Source organism: Tamandua tetradactyla, chromosome 12 (genome assembly GCF_023851605.1).
Source record: "Tamandua tetradactyla isolate mTamTet1 chromosome 12, mTamTet1.pri, whole genome shotgun sequence".
Taxonomy (NCBI): Eukaryota; Metazoa; Chordata; class Mammalia; order Pilosa; family Myrmecophagidae; genus Tamandua; species Tamandua tetradactyla.
In genome coordinates this window covers 96,739,793-96,755,993 of record NC_135338.1, presented here as the reverse complement: position 1 = coordinate 96,755,993, position 16,201 = coordinate 96,739,793, and the positions used below count along the sequence as shown (strand labels likewise).

General features: G+C 55.5%; 1 protein-coding gene across 1 annotated transcript in view; it reads right to left on the bottom strand.

Annotated features, from left to right (window-relative positions):
- The window catches only part of ACAN (aggrecan), a 57,647-nt gene extending 46,179 nt beyond the window's left edge, over positions 1-11,468 (bottom strand). The window contains exon 1 of the mRNA XM_077124158.1: positions 11,389-11,468. The gene's annotated coding sequence lies outside the window, so the exon portion shown is untranslated. The remainder of the gene's footprint in view (positions 1-11,388) is intronic.
- Between the last annotated feature and the right edge of the window lie 4,733 nt (positions 11,469-16,201).

Genomic DNA, 16,201 nt, shown 5'->3' with positions numbered 1-16,201 from the left:
TGAAATGAAATTTCACATCCTTTAAAAAAATCTACATTCAAGGTGATGCTCACAGGAGAAAATAAACTCCATCTCTGGCAGCCATTAGGGGAACTGGACATGTGCGTCAAAGCCAGCGGACTGGCCAGTGACAGAGATGGCAGCCTGCTGGGGGCCGGAGAGGAGGGGGGTTGCCTCAGTTGGGGAAGGAGAGGAGAGCAAGCTCGCACTGTATTAAAACTCTTGGGAATCTGCTGGGAAACAGAATTCCTCCTGCCACAATTAGTGTTCAGTGGAGTCAGCTCAAGCTGTTTCCAGCTCATGGCTCTATCTCACCATAAGCCACAGGAACCCGCAGGACATTCTCAGGTAGGGCATGCAAGAAATAAACAGTGCTTCACCCAGGGCCCCTTCGCTTCTCTTCCTTACCTACGTGACAGGACCAAGCCCATGAAAATCTTCTCTGTAGGCAGAGTGCGTGGACGAGCCAGGCAATCACAGGCTTTGGAATCGGTCCTGAGTTCAAGTCCTAACCCCACCACTTCCAGCTGTGCCTCAATTCCATCATCTATAAAATGGGGGTCTGGAGATCGACTTGCCAGCGCTTTCTGCTGCTCCAGCCTAAGTGTGCACCTGGGGAACTCGGCTCCAAGGAAAAGCTCGGTTCCTGGGGGCCCTTATCCCCTTTCTATTCAACTTGCCTAGTTTCCTATTAATATAAAATCACTGCCCTTCGGGAGAATATGGCATTTATTGCATCTGTGTCCTCTGATAGAAGGTCCTCTAAATCTCTCAGCTGTAGCACAGGTCTAAAACACAGTAACAAGCAAATAAAGGGTAACTTTTTATTATAATACTAATTCTACTACTAAAAAAACCACTCTGAAGATAGGAGATTCTCCAGTCTTACTGTGCAGTCAGCCTCAAGGTCATTTAGCCTTCTTTAGAAAATGTTTTCTACTGTCTAATCTAAATCTCCACTGCCTGTTATTTTTCTTGGTGGAGATGGAACATTTTGTGTCTTGGGCTCTTTCTTTCTCGATGGCTCTCTCTGCATCTTTCTCCTCTGTGCTTCTACTTTGAATCCAATCTTTCTGACCCAGTCCAGCTCCCTCACCTCATCAGCTATCATCAATTGTCCACCTCCCAGCTGACACCAGGTGAGCTTTCTGTATTTCTAAGGAACCAGGAGAAGAGAGAACCACATCCCAGATCCTGGCCTGGATTGTGCCTTTTATTTAAAACAAACAAACACCTGCAAGTGAAAATATCTTTGAAGTTTCTGGTCCCATTTTGACTCAGTGAATCTTTTTTCCTGGGAGCCAAACAGAATCAGAAAGACCAATTTCAGCTGAAGTCAGAACTGGGTCTGTTCAGCTGCCTTAACTTGCTCTAAGCCATCAAAAGCACTCCTGGGAAATTTAGGCTTTCTCACACTCTAGTCCCAGAAGAGAAGAGGATGGGGATGGAGGGAGAGAACCACAGGGCCAGAGGCAGCACCCAGCCCTGCACCAGCCCCTCCCTTCCCCGCATGCCTCCCGACAGCCCTGCTACCTGGTCAGCAGGTTGAACACCAGAAGAGGAATTCCCACCCCTTCATCCTTTGTAGGGCAGTCCTAAGAGAATGGGTGAAGGAGTGGGGCACAATCACGGCTGACGTGCAAAAGCTGCACGCTGCACAACTCCAGGGGGCACCACTCACACAGATCATGTTGTACTGGTGCCCCTGGAGCTTTGCAGTGTGGGGGCCCTGGGCACAACAGGGCCTTCTGCAGTTACCTCTACCAGGAGCCGGCCTGGCTTCCTTCACCTACCCTGTTCCTTTGCCAGCTTCATGGCAGCAGAGACCACGTGAGTCATTACAGGCCTGGGGGCCTTCCAGCTGTGGGATTTGTGCGAATATCTTAAGAGGATAAATGTTCAAGAAAGCAGCCAAGAAACTTCAGTTTAGGCAAAACGAGGTGGTCACACCTCAGGTGAGGGCATCCAACCCATTTCTACAAAATGTTAACAGCAGCTGCCACTTTGAGAGCCCTTGCTCTGTGCCAGGTACTGTGATTTAGCCACATTATCTCATTTTTGTCAACCTCCACCCACCCAGCCCCCACCCACCGCCACCAACAAACCGATGGGATAAAAGTCATTATATCAAGTGACAGGTGCAGAGACTGAGGCCCAGCGAGGCCAGCCAACTCTGAGGAAGTGGCTTCACTGGCCTTGGAGCCTTTTTATCTGACTCTACTCTTGGGAGCCAACACCCCATGGATTCGTCTGTGCTAGATGTCATCAGGATGGGGGCTAGGACTAAAACTCCAGGGGAGAAACCAAAGGAGCTGGAGGTTCAGGAAAGGCCCACAGGGGCTGGAGCCTGTGGGCAGATGAAGGGGAGAGCTGGAGAGGAGCTGTCACTCAGTGGGGACAGTGAAGGTGAGAACTGCCTATTGCAGCTCACAAAGTCAGGAAGAGTCTGAGCCAGTCCAGGGAAAACACATCTCAGCCCTAGGCCTGCCGTGTCCTTGGGGCTGCTGGGCCCCTGTAGCTTATAAGAAGCAGAGGAGATGAAATGGTGCCCATGCTGGGTAGACTAGTGAGATGGAACTTGAGGCCGTCAAGGCGGTAGAACCTAAAAACATACATGTGTTCCTACAAGCGGCTGCTTCCCAAGGATGGGGAATCATCATGCGCCACTAAAGGAAGCTGAAAGGTAGGGGGTTGGCACAAGGAGGGCAGCCACCCCTCCTCAACTGGTCACTGGCGGCCCCGGTGGTGGCATGACAGGGGCTGGCCCAGGTTCTGCACGTGCAGAGTCCCTGAGACACAGCCCAGGTGGGCAGGGATGGGGTGCTGTCCTGAGGCAGCCGTCCTGCTCAGGAGACAACACGAAGTCCCAGCTTTGCCACCGCCCATGCACCTTAGGCAGAATGTAGTATTTTCTGGGTCCCATTTTCTGTGAAGGAGCACAATGCACTGAATCAGCGGTTTTCCAGCGTGTTTCTTCTTTTAAGCTATGAAAGCTTTATTCAAACAAAATCTTACTTTGAAGCCCAAGGCTAAAAGACCTGAAATTGCAGTCGCTCTGATTGACTCTGGCTTGGTCCTCCAAAGCTACCGGCTCTGCCTCCCCTTGACCCACCCCTGCGGCCCCTCTGGGGTGTCACGGGCCATCCCCCTCCACCCCCGATTCTCTGGAACACTGGAATGAAGTCACTTGTCAGGCTCACAAACTTTTAACGAGCACCGAGTGTGCGTCAGCATTTCAATAAGCACCCACTGTGTGCCAGGCATTTCCTGGGTGCTGGGATACAGGGTGACAAGACAGACAGGGCCCCTGTCCCATGCAGCCTTTGCTCTTGGTGCAGCAGGGAGAGGATGGGTGCTGGCCCCTCACAAGGAATCAAGGCTCTAGGACTGCCTTGGCTAACAACTGCCCCGTCCCCAGCAATGGGTGTGAGGCCAATCTAAACTATCCGTCCAGCACACCAGGGCAGCCCCTCTCTGCTAAAACATCAACAGAGTAAGTTACAGCAGAAGTCACTGGGTGCTGGGTTTAGGAAGCAGGTGGGGGTTCAGAGTGGGGCTGCTGCAAGGGAACTGATGGCCCCTGTGAGGTGCAGGAGCCCCTGGCAGGGCCCTGTGGGCCTAAGGTGGGTGATGCCCAAGGAGAGGGTGGTGAGATGGGAATGGAACCAAGGTCCCAGCCAGAGACCCTCTTTTCCCAGCTGCAGGGACCATCACTCACCCCAGAACAGTTGGCCATGGGGACCTCAGGGAGGCTGCGCCCTCTGGAGTTGTAAGGAGGTAGGACATGCAAGGTTAGGCCCCGGGCTCACGCGTGGGGAGGGAGGGGCAGCCAGGCTTGGATAAATAATCCCTCCAGAGGCAGGACTTGGCAGGGGGTGGGGTGGGATCTGGAACTTTCCTTGGATAAATCACTCTGAATTCTCACTGTCTCTCCTTTTTTTTTTTTTCAATCCAGGAGACAGTTGCATTAAAATGAGCATTAAGCATTTTAATTAAGCATTAAGCTCTTGAACGGGGAATGGCCACGGAAGGGAAGGGTGCAGGCTTGAGGTGCAGGAAGAGGTGGTGGGGAGGGCTTGCGGGGTTACGGGCTGCCTTTGGGATTTTGGACTGTGAACGCCACCGGCGGGGGGGCTGCCCCTTGTGCAGCTGCCACATCCCTGCTGCAGGATGAGTCGCTGGCTGATGCCTACGTCAGCATCTCTATGGACTCAGAGTTCCTCAATCTGCTATAGAAAAAAAAAAAGAGTCCCCTGGTCAAATTAATCTGAGAAGCTTGACTGAGATTTCCAAAGTTCGTCAGCACATTTAGAAGTCCTGCAGGACAGGGACGCATTTAGCTTTGCTTAACCCTAAATGACCTTTGGGGATGGAACGCTCTCCAGCACACAACGCCCGCTGACATCCATGGGAGGAATGTCCTGTGGCGCCTACTTTGGGGAGCCCTGGCTGAGCTTCATCTGGCTCTAGGGACAGATGTCCTTTCATCCAGAGGAAAAAATATGAAAGTGGAGCTTCTGTCTCAGGTAGGAGAGAGGAGCTACGGGGAGCGGGCCATGACCACACCCCTAAAGGACAAGCGGGGAGCAGAGGCTGCAGAGAGAGGGGAGGGCGAGGCAGCAGAGGCAGGGCTGGAGAGACGGGCTCAGAACCACACACACCAAGCAGAGCATTTTGGGGCTTTAGACTGGGAGACACAACCCTGATTGCTTTGAATCATCTGGGCGATTCTGGGAAACCGAGGTTCTTAGGGCCCCCTGGTTGGACTGAAGCAGGCTGCCAGGGTGCACACCGGGGCTGGCACTGCATTTTTCAAAAGCCCTTTGGAGGATTCTGAGTCTAGACACCAAGGCTACGTCCGACAACGGCCTCTGGGCCCCTTCTTTCCATTTCTTGTCAAGCTGAAAAAACACCAACTACATCCCTGAGTCATCCTAAAATCCAGGCGTTCCCTTGAGGAATCTGGATGTGCAGGCTGAGGTGGGTGGGGGGTGGCAAAGAAAGGGGGAGACACAAAGTGGGGGAAGGTCAGGCCAGGGGAGCTTTGCTGGGAAAACTGTCCCCCACGTGACTCCGGGGTGGTGGCTGGAGGAAGTCCAGACTCTTGGAGGGGAGAAGGGAGGTGGGTCCTTCCTAACCTTGGACATTTCTCTTTTGAGGGGTTTTTGTCCCCAAAGCTGCCATGCAACCAAAGCGAGGACCAGGGAAGGACACAGGAAACGGCCCAAGACTGGCCAGGGGGTTCCGCAGGGCTAAGTGTCCACAGTCGGGAGTGGATGGCAGTGAGCCCCCAGCCCCTCGGCCTGGCGGGAGGTGGGGTAAGAGCCGCAGGCACTGGCTGAGCCGTGCTTGGCCAAGATTGGCTTGCACCCTCCCTTCTCTAGTCTCCTCATCTGAATAACGAGGGGGTTGGGGTGTGTGGTGACCCCTACACCCCGTCCTGCTCTACTGCTTTACGGTCCTGTAACTGTAGGCTCTGGAGGCCTGGGGAGTCCCCTTTGCCTGGTGGGTGTCCATTCAGCCTCGGATGGTGACTTTGCCTCGGGGTGACGGAGCCCAGCCCCCGCCCCCCCCCCCCCCATCCCCGGACAGGATGGACGGTGGAGGTGCTCAGAGGCGCCCCTGCTCTGGGACAGGTCGCTGGGCTCCTGATCCCAGTTCGGTCCTCTTTTCAGCAGCTGGGCCTTCCTCAGCTCAGGGGTCTCCCCCACCCCACCCCATCCCATCCCACCCCATCCCACGGGGAACTGCGTTGGGGTGCTCCTGCTCCACCCTCCCTGGGGCCCGGGGCCCGCCTCCTCCAGCCTGCGTGGGGTGGAGGGTGGTGGGCGGAGGGTGGCCCTCCTGCTGCCCGCTGGTCCCCTCCTCGGCAGGAGCTGGACGGAATTTACAGCGCAGTATGGTGGGCTCGTTGGTTCCTTCACTCACTGGGGGAGACTCGGCTCGCTGCACCAGGCACCCGCTCGGCAGCGTGGCCCCTGTTCCTCCCCGGACCCAGGGCTGGGGGGCAGGCCTTAGGATCCCGTTTTACAGATGAGCAACCACTTCCCCATCACCCCTGACCCCCAGGTCCCTGCTCCCCCCACCGCACACCTGGGGCTGGAGGTCGGGGCCTTTTTGTCCCCCTTGCGCATCTCGCCCCTTCCTGCGGCTGCGGCCCCACCCCTGCGGAAAGCCTCACCGTGGCGAACACGCCCCCAGCAGCAGCCTTCTTTGGCCTTCTGACCAAATGCCCACACCTGTGGATGGAGGCTGGGATTTTCCACAGTTGGACTTTTAACAGCCTCACGGGTAACAGTGCCAGCGGCTTTTCCATGGTGGGTCTACTCTGTGCCACGTCCTTTATTTGCTTTCTCTGGGATCCTAACAGTCCCACTGGCTTCACTTTGCAGATGCAGAAGCTGAGGCTCAGAGAGGATAAGTGACTTGCCCAAGAACACACAGCCAGGATTTCAATCTAGAGCTAAGCCTCCATGCCCACGTTCTTTCTACCTCTCCACTGTGGGCCTGCCTTAATTTATTTTTATGCTCTGCTCTTCACTGCCAGCCAAGCCCTCCCTTCGGCCTCCCTGTCCCACGGCCTCCTGCCTGTGCTCTTGGGCTCCTGTGGCCCAGTGCAGGGCCTGGATGGGTGTCTAGGGTAGGGTTTCTTGACCTCAGCCCTAGAGACATTTGGGGCAAGATGAGTCTCTCCGGCGCACTACCGCAAGCTTAGCAGCGTCCCTGGCCTCCACCCACCAGAGGCCTGTGGCACCCCAGTGGGATAACTAGAAATATGCCAAATGTCCCCGGGGGCACAAAATCAACTCCAGGCGAGAACCACGGCCTTATGGAACGGAGGGGTCAAGGCCAGGTTCGTGAAAGCCTGTCTTCCCCACTAGCAGACAGCTGGCGGGAAGAGTGACCTTTTCTGTTCACTGTTGTCCCCCCAGAGCCAGTGTGGTGCCTCTCATGTAGCAAAGAACAATGAATGAATGAATGAATGGGTGGATGGATGGAGGGCCTCTGTGGACGTGGCGAGAAGTTCCGGGACAAGGCCTGAGGCCTGGGTTCCTGTCCTGAGCCTTGCTGACCTGCTCCGTGCCCTGGGGCACGGACCCTCCCCGTCTCTGGCCTCCGACTCCCTTGCAATCTATTAAACGACCCTCATCTGAGGCTCTGACGCCCCCGGTGTCCCAGGCCAGGGGCTCTCAGTAGCCGACCACAGAGGACAGAGCCCTATGGGCCCAGGAGGGCACTGTCCCCTGGGCCGCGCCTTGTAAACCGGGCCAGCCGCGAGTCTCCTTAGCCTCCCTCGAGTCAAATCAATTACAGACAGACAAGTGAGGCCCTTCTCCTCCCTGAAAAACCAGACCTTATGCTAGAAGAGGTGGCTCATTTTTTCGGGTGTGTGTCTTAAAGGAAAAACATGTAACCTCAAAGGTAACCAAATATCCAGGTCGTGATGCCCAGTATTGCACACCCCAAATCCACCTATTCATGACTGTAACAAAAAGCTTCTTTAGGACACACTGTAAGGCCATTGAGAGGGAGCAGTGGCGGCTCGCACATGCACACACGCAGGCCAGCCCGCAGGGCCCGCCCTCCCGGCACACTCACTCACACACACACACTCACACACATTTGGCTGCTTACAAGGAGGCTCTGAGTTTTTAAAAGTAAACTCCACTGTTTCCGTTCCTGCCCTGGATTCAACTTTTGAAAAAAGGAACCGTTTTACCATTTTCCCAGCAAATTCCCCCTCTCTCTGCTCCTTCTCTCGCCTGTCCTGCCCTCCCCCTCCCCCTCCCCCACCTTAACCTTGCCCCACCCCTGCAGAGACCCCTCCTCTGCGGTCACTACCCCCAACAGCCCCTAGGGGCCCCTCCCAGGATGGGGGTGTCCTGTTGGGCTTGGGGAAGGGGAGATCCACAGGGACAGCCCCTTTGCCTCCTCTGACAGGCTTCTTCAAAGAAGGAGGACAGCAGGGAATCTTCCATCAGGGCCCAGTCTCATCCCGAGGCACAGCTCGCTTCTGGAGACACTGGGCACGGGTGGGGAGGCTGGGCAGCCTGCTCTGAGTTCGAATCCAGCTTCTCCCTTGAGAGCAGGAGAGGAGCCCTTCCCGTGCTGTCGACTTGCCCCGTCCCGCTCCTGCTCCCTCTGTAAGCCAGTCCTCCAAGCCCAGCGGCGACACCGACACGGAGCCCTCTTCCTCCTGCTGGCCACTCACCCGCACCCCCAGTTTCCATCCCGCCAGCAAGGATGCCCCCCCCCCCCATCCGCCTCCTAAAGCCACAGGGCAGGGATTTCTCAGAGACGGAAACACCACCTGGATCAGTGTCTCTCAAAACTTTTTTTGAGCACAATCAGCAGCAAAAAAGATCCGTAACACAAATATCAGTTTTCATATATCTGCACATATACGTATCTGGCACACAAACACAAACACACAGACACGTATAGGGCTGCCAAATATAGAACAGATGCAAAACTTTTCGGAAACAGTACTTACCCTTACCACTTAGGAAGCAGTCTAGGCTTATCTGTTCTTTCCTACTTCATAAAACTCACACTAACTTGGTTTCATGACCTGTGGGAGGGCAAACCCTATGCTAGATGCTCCTGCGGAAGCAGGGACAGACTGAAAATGAGCCAGAGGCCCTCCCCGACTCAGCAGAGGTCTTCTTAGAGCCCAGCAAGAAGGGCCCAAAGCTAGATGGCATCATTTTCACTTTTCTCCACACTGAAAGTTGGACACACAATCTCATACTAAGACAATATTTGAAATTGGTGCTTTCTGGAACTTACCGTTTGTGACCCCAAGAGGGGTCAGGAGTTATTAGTGGAGAAGAGCTAAGGTCTATGGCGTCTGCTGTGAGTCAGACGAGGTGCCCACATCATGTTTTTAATTCTTGCAAAAATCCTTCAATGGGAGGTTTTGTCTTTCCTTTTTAGAGAGGAAACCGAGGCTCAGGGCACCGAATCACCAGTCGGAAGCTATGGGGCCAAAGAGTGGCTAAGTTGGGATCCAAGCCTGGGTCTGCCTTGTCTGCCACCCCGCCCCACTGTTACCCACCCTCTCAGGGAGCGAGCTCTGCCTTGGGGCTCCCCCTGCAACCGGGGATGCCTGCGATGGGGGGTGGGGGGTGGGCAGGGGCCGGTTCTGCGCCTGGGTGTGGGGCTGGGTGTGCAGTTGGGGTGGCTCACACCAGACACAGCAGGATTCACCACGAATGCACACACATGCCCCCACACACCAAATAATAATATTTGCATCGCTTTCCCCTCTGGATTATTTATTCCTGTAATGACTCGTGGGCTTTAAAACGATAAATAAAGACTCCCCTCTTAAGCATGATTTTCATCGAAAATTCTAAGACAAAAGTGTCGACTCAATATAAAATTAATAATAATAATAGAACTGCCACAGCAATCACACTAAACAATTAGGACTTGGCCCAGGCAGGCACCCTGCTAAATGCCTTACCTGGTTCATCCCACAAGCTACTGTTTGTTGAGGCCCCACTATGTGCCAGTATCGAGCCTGAGCCTGGCCTCCAGGTGGCGCTCCAGAGGCGCTGGCGAATGAATGAATGCTACCAGGTGCTGAGCTGGGCACTACCGACACAAGTATCTAACTTACACACAGTCTGATGCAACCTCAGGAAAGCCAGCATTTCTCGGAGACATTTTCTTCCTTTTGCAAATTCCTGCATCCCAAAGTTTTTAAACCGGGAGAACTTTTGTTCTGTAACTTGTTTAAAGGTTAGGATCATCTCTCTCCCTGACCCCCCTAACAAGCTTTCGGCTTTTCTCCTGCATTCCCTTTCACACCTACACAGTCTCTTCCCAAGCTCAGTAATTTACAGGGCAACACTTCTCCAAATGTCTTCATCAGCGCCTCCTCAAAACACCTTGCCTTGGGGCCACAGGCCACCTGACTGTGCATGCCACGAGGCAGCCCAGAAGCAGGGAGCAGAGATAAGGATTAGATCCCAAACTTCTGGACTCTTAAATCTGAACTAAGGACCTGCTGGGGCCTTGGGAAAAAAAAAAACAGAGCTGGGGATTCTAGTCCTAGAGATGTCCCTAAGTTGCAGGGAGACCTTTAGAAACTCAGTAAAGCTGATTGGGTTTGGTTTCCCACAGCGTCAGAACACATGGATGTCTGTCCAAGGTCCAGATTCCCCCTAAACTATCAGGCGTCCACCCACTGTGGAGCACAGGTCTGGAGACACCACACCACCCATTCAGCTTTGTATCTTCCTCCCCTTTCCTCCTGGTGGTGCCCCTGCAGAAGCTACACATTAATCAAAATGTAGAGACCAGGGCGGGCCACGGTGGCCCAGCAGGCAAGAATGCTTGCCTGCCATGCCAGAGGACCCGGGTTCGATCCCCGGTGCCTGCCCATGTTAAAAAAAAAAAAGTAGAGACCAGAGCCTCTTTATGGTGAAACCCTGCAACATCCCACTGGAACCAACTCAGGACTGCAAGGAGGAGCAGGATGTAAAGTTTGGGTGATTTGGAGCCTGAGTCTCAACCGGAGACGCCTCACCCTGCCACGGCTTGCTCTGGCCTAGAGTGTGGGTTCAGTAGATCTGCTGAGAGCCCCCCATCCAGTTCCAGGGTTTGAAAGGGTTCCTGCTCTCCCATCGTTGGCTTCACTTGCAGAAGGGAAAATGCCCTTGTCACATGTGCTCATGTCCCTTCCTCTTCCTGAGAAATGCCCCTGCTCAGTGGCGCGGGCATGTTCACAGCCTGCCCCTGTCTCCCTTGCCCGCAGCTCAGTAGCCCGGTCCCCAGTTCTGCTCGTCTCCTTCTGGCTTTCCCCCTTCTCTATCTCCTCAGGCGCCCCGGGGCACCTGGAACAAGCCAAGTGGCCAAGGAAGTGGGGCCAACGGGTTCTGCTTCGGCACCCGCGCTGCGCCCGGCACACTGCGCACATCATTTCATTTGTTCCCCCAGCCACCCTGACGAGGAGGCCGAATCACTCCCATCTGACAGGCTCAGGGAGACGAAGCAACTCTTCCGGCTCACAAGTAGCACAGAGCAGATCCGAACCCACATTTCCCTGGCTCTGAGCGGCTAATCTGCCAAGGATTCCGGAACACACAGGAGTTAGAAGTAAAGGCTCCCTTGTTCTCTACTCCTCAGTCTGAGGGGACCAGGAGAGGAGACCCTTCTCACGTGTTCCTCCTCCCATTCGCCGAGGCTGCGACAGCATGAGAGTTTGCTCAACTCCCCTGCAGACGCGGCAAGCGGCTGGTCGGAGCCCCCCGAAGCTCACCTCCCAGAGGAGGGGAGACCCGGGCGGTGCCCACCCCGCAGAGCCCGCAGCCTCAGGACGGCTCCTGGCGCTCAGGGCGCCCAGGGCGAGCCTCTCTCTGGAGGGAAGGAGACAGTTACCTTGAAGAGTTGGACTCCCTTCTCCAAGAACTTCCGTCCCGTACACCCGGAGAGGCGGCGGGAGCTCCCGGGGGCGCGGGGCCCGGGTCTCGCCGCGCTCAGGGGACGCGCTCGGCGGGGGCGCAGCGCACCGCTCCTCCTCGGCGGTCCTGTCCGCAGGTCTCCTCCGGCGGCGGCCTGGGCGGCAGCGGCGGGGCTGCGGGGTGGCGGCGAGTCGAGGGAAGGGCCCGCGAGAGGTGCGCGGAGTCCCGGCACCCGCGTCAGAGGCCGGCCGGCGATGGTGCGGAGAGGGAGACCTTGCCCGGCGCGCGCGCGTCGTCAGCTCTGCGAGCCCCTCGGGCGCGGCGGGGAGGTAGGCGGGCGGCGGGCGGGCGGCCGGGCATGGCGCGCCCTGACACATACATAGGGGCGGGCGGGGGAGGGGTGGCGAGGGGGAGGGGGCGAGCGCCGAGGGAAACCCCACCCCCGGGGGACCCGAGGGGCGGCCGGAGGGGGCGGGGCCGGCGGAGGTGCGCGGCGCGCGCTGGGGGCCGGGCCGGGGACCCGCGCGCCGCTGGGGAAGACGCCCGGTGCGCAGGGCGCGAGAGGAGCGCAGCGCGCGGCGGCGCCGACCCGCGGCTCCGGGCCGGGTGGGAGGACGGCGGCGTGGGAAGGGCTGGAGGGCCCGCGTCTGCATTGCGGTGGGCAGCTCCGCAGTCGGTGGGGCCCCGGCGGGCTGCATCCGTAGAGCGGTCCCGCGCGGCTCGGGCCCGGCGGTCACCAGGGCCGGATGGGCGCCCGGGTGCGGGGACCAGGAGTCGGCGGCGCCGGCGGGGCCGGACGCGATCGCGCGGGGACGCTGCTCCCCACCCGCGGCCGTGATGGGGAAGGACCTTCCTCCTGGGGCGCCGGCTGAAAGTTTTTTGGGTTGGGATGGGCCGGGTGGCAGGGAGGCCTGGGAGAGAGGGAGGTGACAGGGGTCCGTGGGGAGGTGTGCTGGGGGGCAGGGAGGTGGGGACAGCGCAGAAGGCCGGGGGTCTTCAAACTGCGGGAGAGACCGAGGGCATCTCTAGCGCGGCAGGAATTGGCCGGGTCGGTACCACCATGGAGCCAGGGAAATCCCTCCTCAGTAATTTTGTTTCTGGGCAAGAGGATAAAAGAACTGACAGCTTTGACCACCTTCTACGAGCCAGTTGTTTAACACACATTAATATTTCATTTAATTTTTACAAAGAGCCCAATAAGGTACATATACACCCCCACCCCACCCCATGTGAAAACTGAGGCTCAGGAAGGGGAGGAGTTACCTACACACAAGGAGGGGGGAGGGGGTAGCTGAGCTGAAACCCAAGGTCATGCGCTCTGCCACGCCAGCTGCTGGAGAAGCTGCTGCGCTTTGGGGAGACCCAATTGGCTGACGACCCTCAGGACCCTCAGGGAGGAAGCTGGTGGCGCTTCAGAGGTCAGATGCTAAGACTCGGGGGGCCTCCGTCAACGTGGCGGAAGGCGCTTAATCTCCTCTTTGGGCAAGGACTGAATGAAGACCCCCAGATCAGGAAGCGGGATTTCCGGGGGCTGCCCATTACAGAGATAATAGAACAAACTTGTCCTTGATGAAAAGGAACCGAAGTGCCTCAATTTCCCTGGGGTGACCCCTTTGGAATCGTGGCCATTTCTGCTTAGGGCAGGACTGGCCCTGGCCCAGCACATTCTCTGTGAGCCCCCTGAGCAGGGCGGTGAAATGGGGAGGGGAGTGGTGCCCACTGCACCCAAGGGTCCCTAGGAGCTGTGCTAAGGTGTTCTCTTGGTTGGTACTTTTACTTCACCCTTTTTTAACCTGGGTCTCTGGGTTTCTCCAGGTCAGGTCTCTCAGTTGCTGGAGCACTTGGGCACTGCCAAGATGCTGGTGACAAAACCCCTTGGAGGGCAACAGCCCCGTCCCTCAAGGATGAAGAAATGGGATGAAATCTTGTTTACTTGTTTAGATGCCTGGACCCAGGGAAACAACCTTTCCAGAAAATCCTGGGATGAAATCCATTGTTCTCAAAAAACAGTCCCTAAATTCCAACAGGAAGGGTCAGAGATGCTCATGCAAGCATCTGCCTGATGCTCCAGGTGAGACCAAACCGCCCCTCACCTATAAAACGTGGTGGTGGCTGACGTGCATCCCAGGACATTAATGAAGGACAATTCAGTTTAAGGTCAAATATTAATTATGTAATTAATCTTTGTAACAAAGGGGGTAGAGGTTAATTGATCTAGTTTTTATAACAAGGTTAAGACAAAATATAGTGAGCCCCATAAATGGACATCATCCCCATTTTACATGTGCAGTCACTGAGGCTCAGAGACCACCCATGTAGCATGGGGTAGAGCGGGATTTTGCGCAGGTTGGCGGAACTCCACACAGCCTATCCTTAAGGCTAAAGAAAACCTGGGATGATGGTAAAGTGTTTGGACCTTTTAAAAACTGTTCAGGAATCAAAAGACACGTAGTGCGAGAAAGCCCTCCATGACGTGGGGGCTGCTGCTGTCCCTGTAGCAGTCCTGCCCCTTGAGTTGTATTTCTGATGCTGGTCGTCCCTCCTCTACCTGAAAGCATTGCCACATGCCTTCTCCCGGCTGCGCGATCTGATCCGCTGTAGTTAACAAGTTCCAACCTCCAGCTGTTGAAGTGTGGGCCTCAGACGAGTGAGCGAGTGAGCAAGTGAGCGGTGTCATATGGGGAATTGTTAGAAATGCAAACTCTCAGGCCCCCTCCAGACCTGCTGACTCAGAATCTGCATTTTAACAAGATCCCGCAGGGGGTTTATGCACCTGCTGGGGTTTGAGAAGCTTGGTGCTGCCATCCCTCAGCAGGTCCTACTGATGTAATCACAACGTTACAGAATAAGTGCATCTCAGTCCTGGGCGGGAGCCTTTAGAGAGTCTCGAGGACAGCCCTTCACATAGTCTGTTGGTCTACTGCACGATGCCCTCCAACCCACACAGGCCAGCCGACTCTGCTTGCTGTACCCATGGGTTTGGCTCCCTTCTGAGGCCATGTCCCATTTTCATATGGCTCTAGCATTTAGATGGAGCTCCTACTCATGCCAGCCACTGAGAACCCATCAATGGACAAGATAGACCTGTTTCCACCCCCCAGCCTGGTTCTCTGAGTCTGCTGTCATGTGAACAGAACTTTCTGTGTTTGAAATCAGTGATTTTATTGTTCTCTTCTTCCCACTTGCCTTTTGGACTGGGGATCCTCACTCCTTTCAGTCCTTCCTCATTTGTCTTGCTCAATAGACCTCTATCCATCCCCACCAAACTTCTTTGAGCAGATTTGAAACTACCTGGGTCCTCTATAAAGGGTGACATAGAACTCCTCCAGCCCTGTTGTTGGTGTGCTCAGCCCAGGGAAGAGCTCACCTCCTCTGTTCTGTGTACTATGCTTCTGTTAATGCAACCCACCCACATCTTTTGGTGCTTTTCTGGCAGCTTCATCATGACTCATTCTGAGCCTACAGCCAACCCAGACCTCCTTCGTCCATGTGTATTGCTGTTGGGTCATGTCTCCCCTGGCTTGTCCTGGTGCAATGGGTTTTACCAATCTAAGTATTGGAGCATTATCTTTACCTTTCTTAAATATTACCCTAATAAATTCAGCTCATCACTCTAGCCATCACATCATCTTGGATCCTGATTCTGTTATTCTATGTGCTTGATGTTCTCCTCAGCTGCAGACCATCTACAAAGCTAACTGGGATGCCAATTCCATGTCTTCATTCAGGTTGTTCACAAGCATTTTGCACAGGACTGAGCCCAGGGCTGAGCTCTAGAGAAGTCCCTAGAGACATTTCTCCTGGGATGACGTGGTTGCACATTCCATTTATTATGGCCGTGTCACAAATCACCCTAAGCCTTAGTGGTTCAAAACAACAACAGTCATTTACCATCTCATGGTTTCTACGGGCCTAGAATTTAGGAGGCACTTCTGGCTTGGGATAGGTCATGGGGTTGCAGGTGGACGTCAGCTGGAGCTGTCATCAGCTGGATGCTTGCTTGGGATTTGAGGAACGAGGCTATGGTGGCTGACTTACATGGCTCACAAGCGAGTGTCACAGGCCTCAGTTTCTCTCCATGCCTGAGCATTGTCATGGCGTGGTGGCTGGTCACACCACAGTGGGTCATACAAGAGGCCAAGTGAAAGCCACAGTGGTTTTTATTTTTAACATGGGCAGGCACCAGGGATCGAACCGGGTCTCCGGCATGACAAGCGAGAGCTCTGCCTGCAGAGCCACTGTGGCCTCCCCACGATGCTTTCTATGTCCTAGTTTTGGAGGTTGCATGCTGTCACTCCCACTATATTCTGTTGGTCACAGAGGGAGGCCCAGCCCTGAGCTAGTGTGGGAAGGGGCTCACCACTGGAATGGAGCACCAGGAGGTGGGGATGGTGGCGGGGTGACTTGGAGGCTGGCTTCCACACTCCATTACAGTGACACTTACAGAGGTCGTTCTCCCAGACTGGCCAACCTCATCCCCGGGGAGCGCTCTCTTCTCTCCCTTACATGGGGATACCCTGTAGGTGCCTTGCTAAGTCCCAATACAAAGTGTATATGGAATTTCTCTGGAGCTTCCGTCCAATGCCCCCGTGCCTGCCAGCGGTCCTGTTCAAGCCTCTGGGCCCCACGAGCTGTTCCCATGTCCCTCTTATGTGAAGCGCGTCACTCTTCTGTGCTCTCCTCACAGCTTAACCCCTCGCATCCTGGACTCTTCAACTGTTTTCCAGAGGAGTTTGCTTCTGGCATCCTCACTCTCCATAAACTGGTATTTGTGGGTGCCCGTTTAAAGT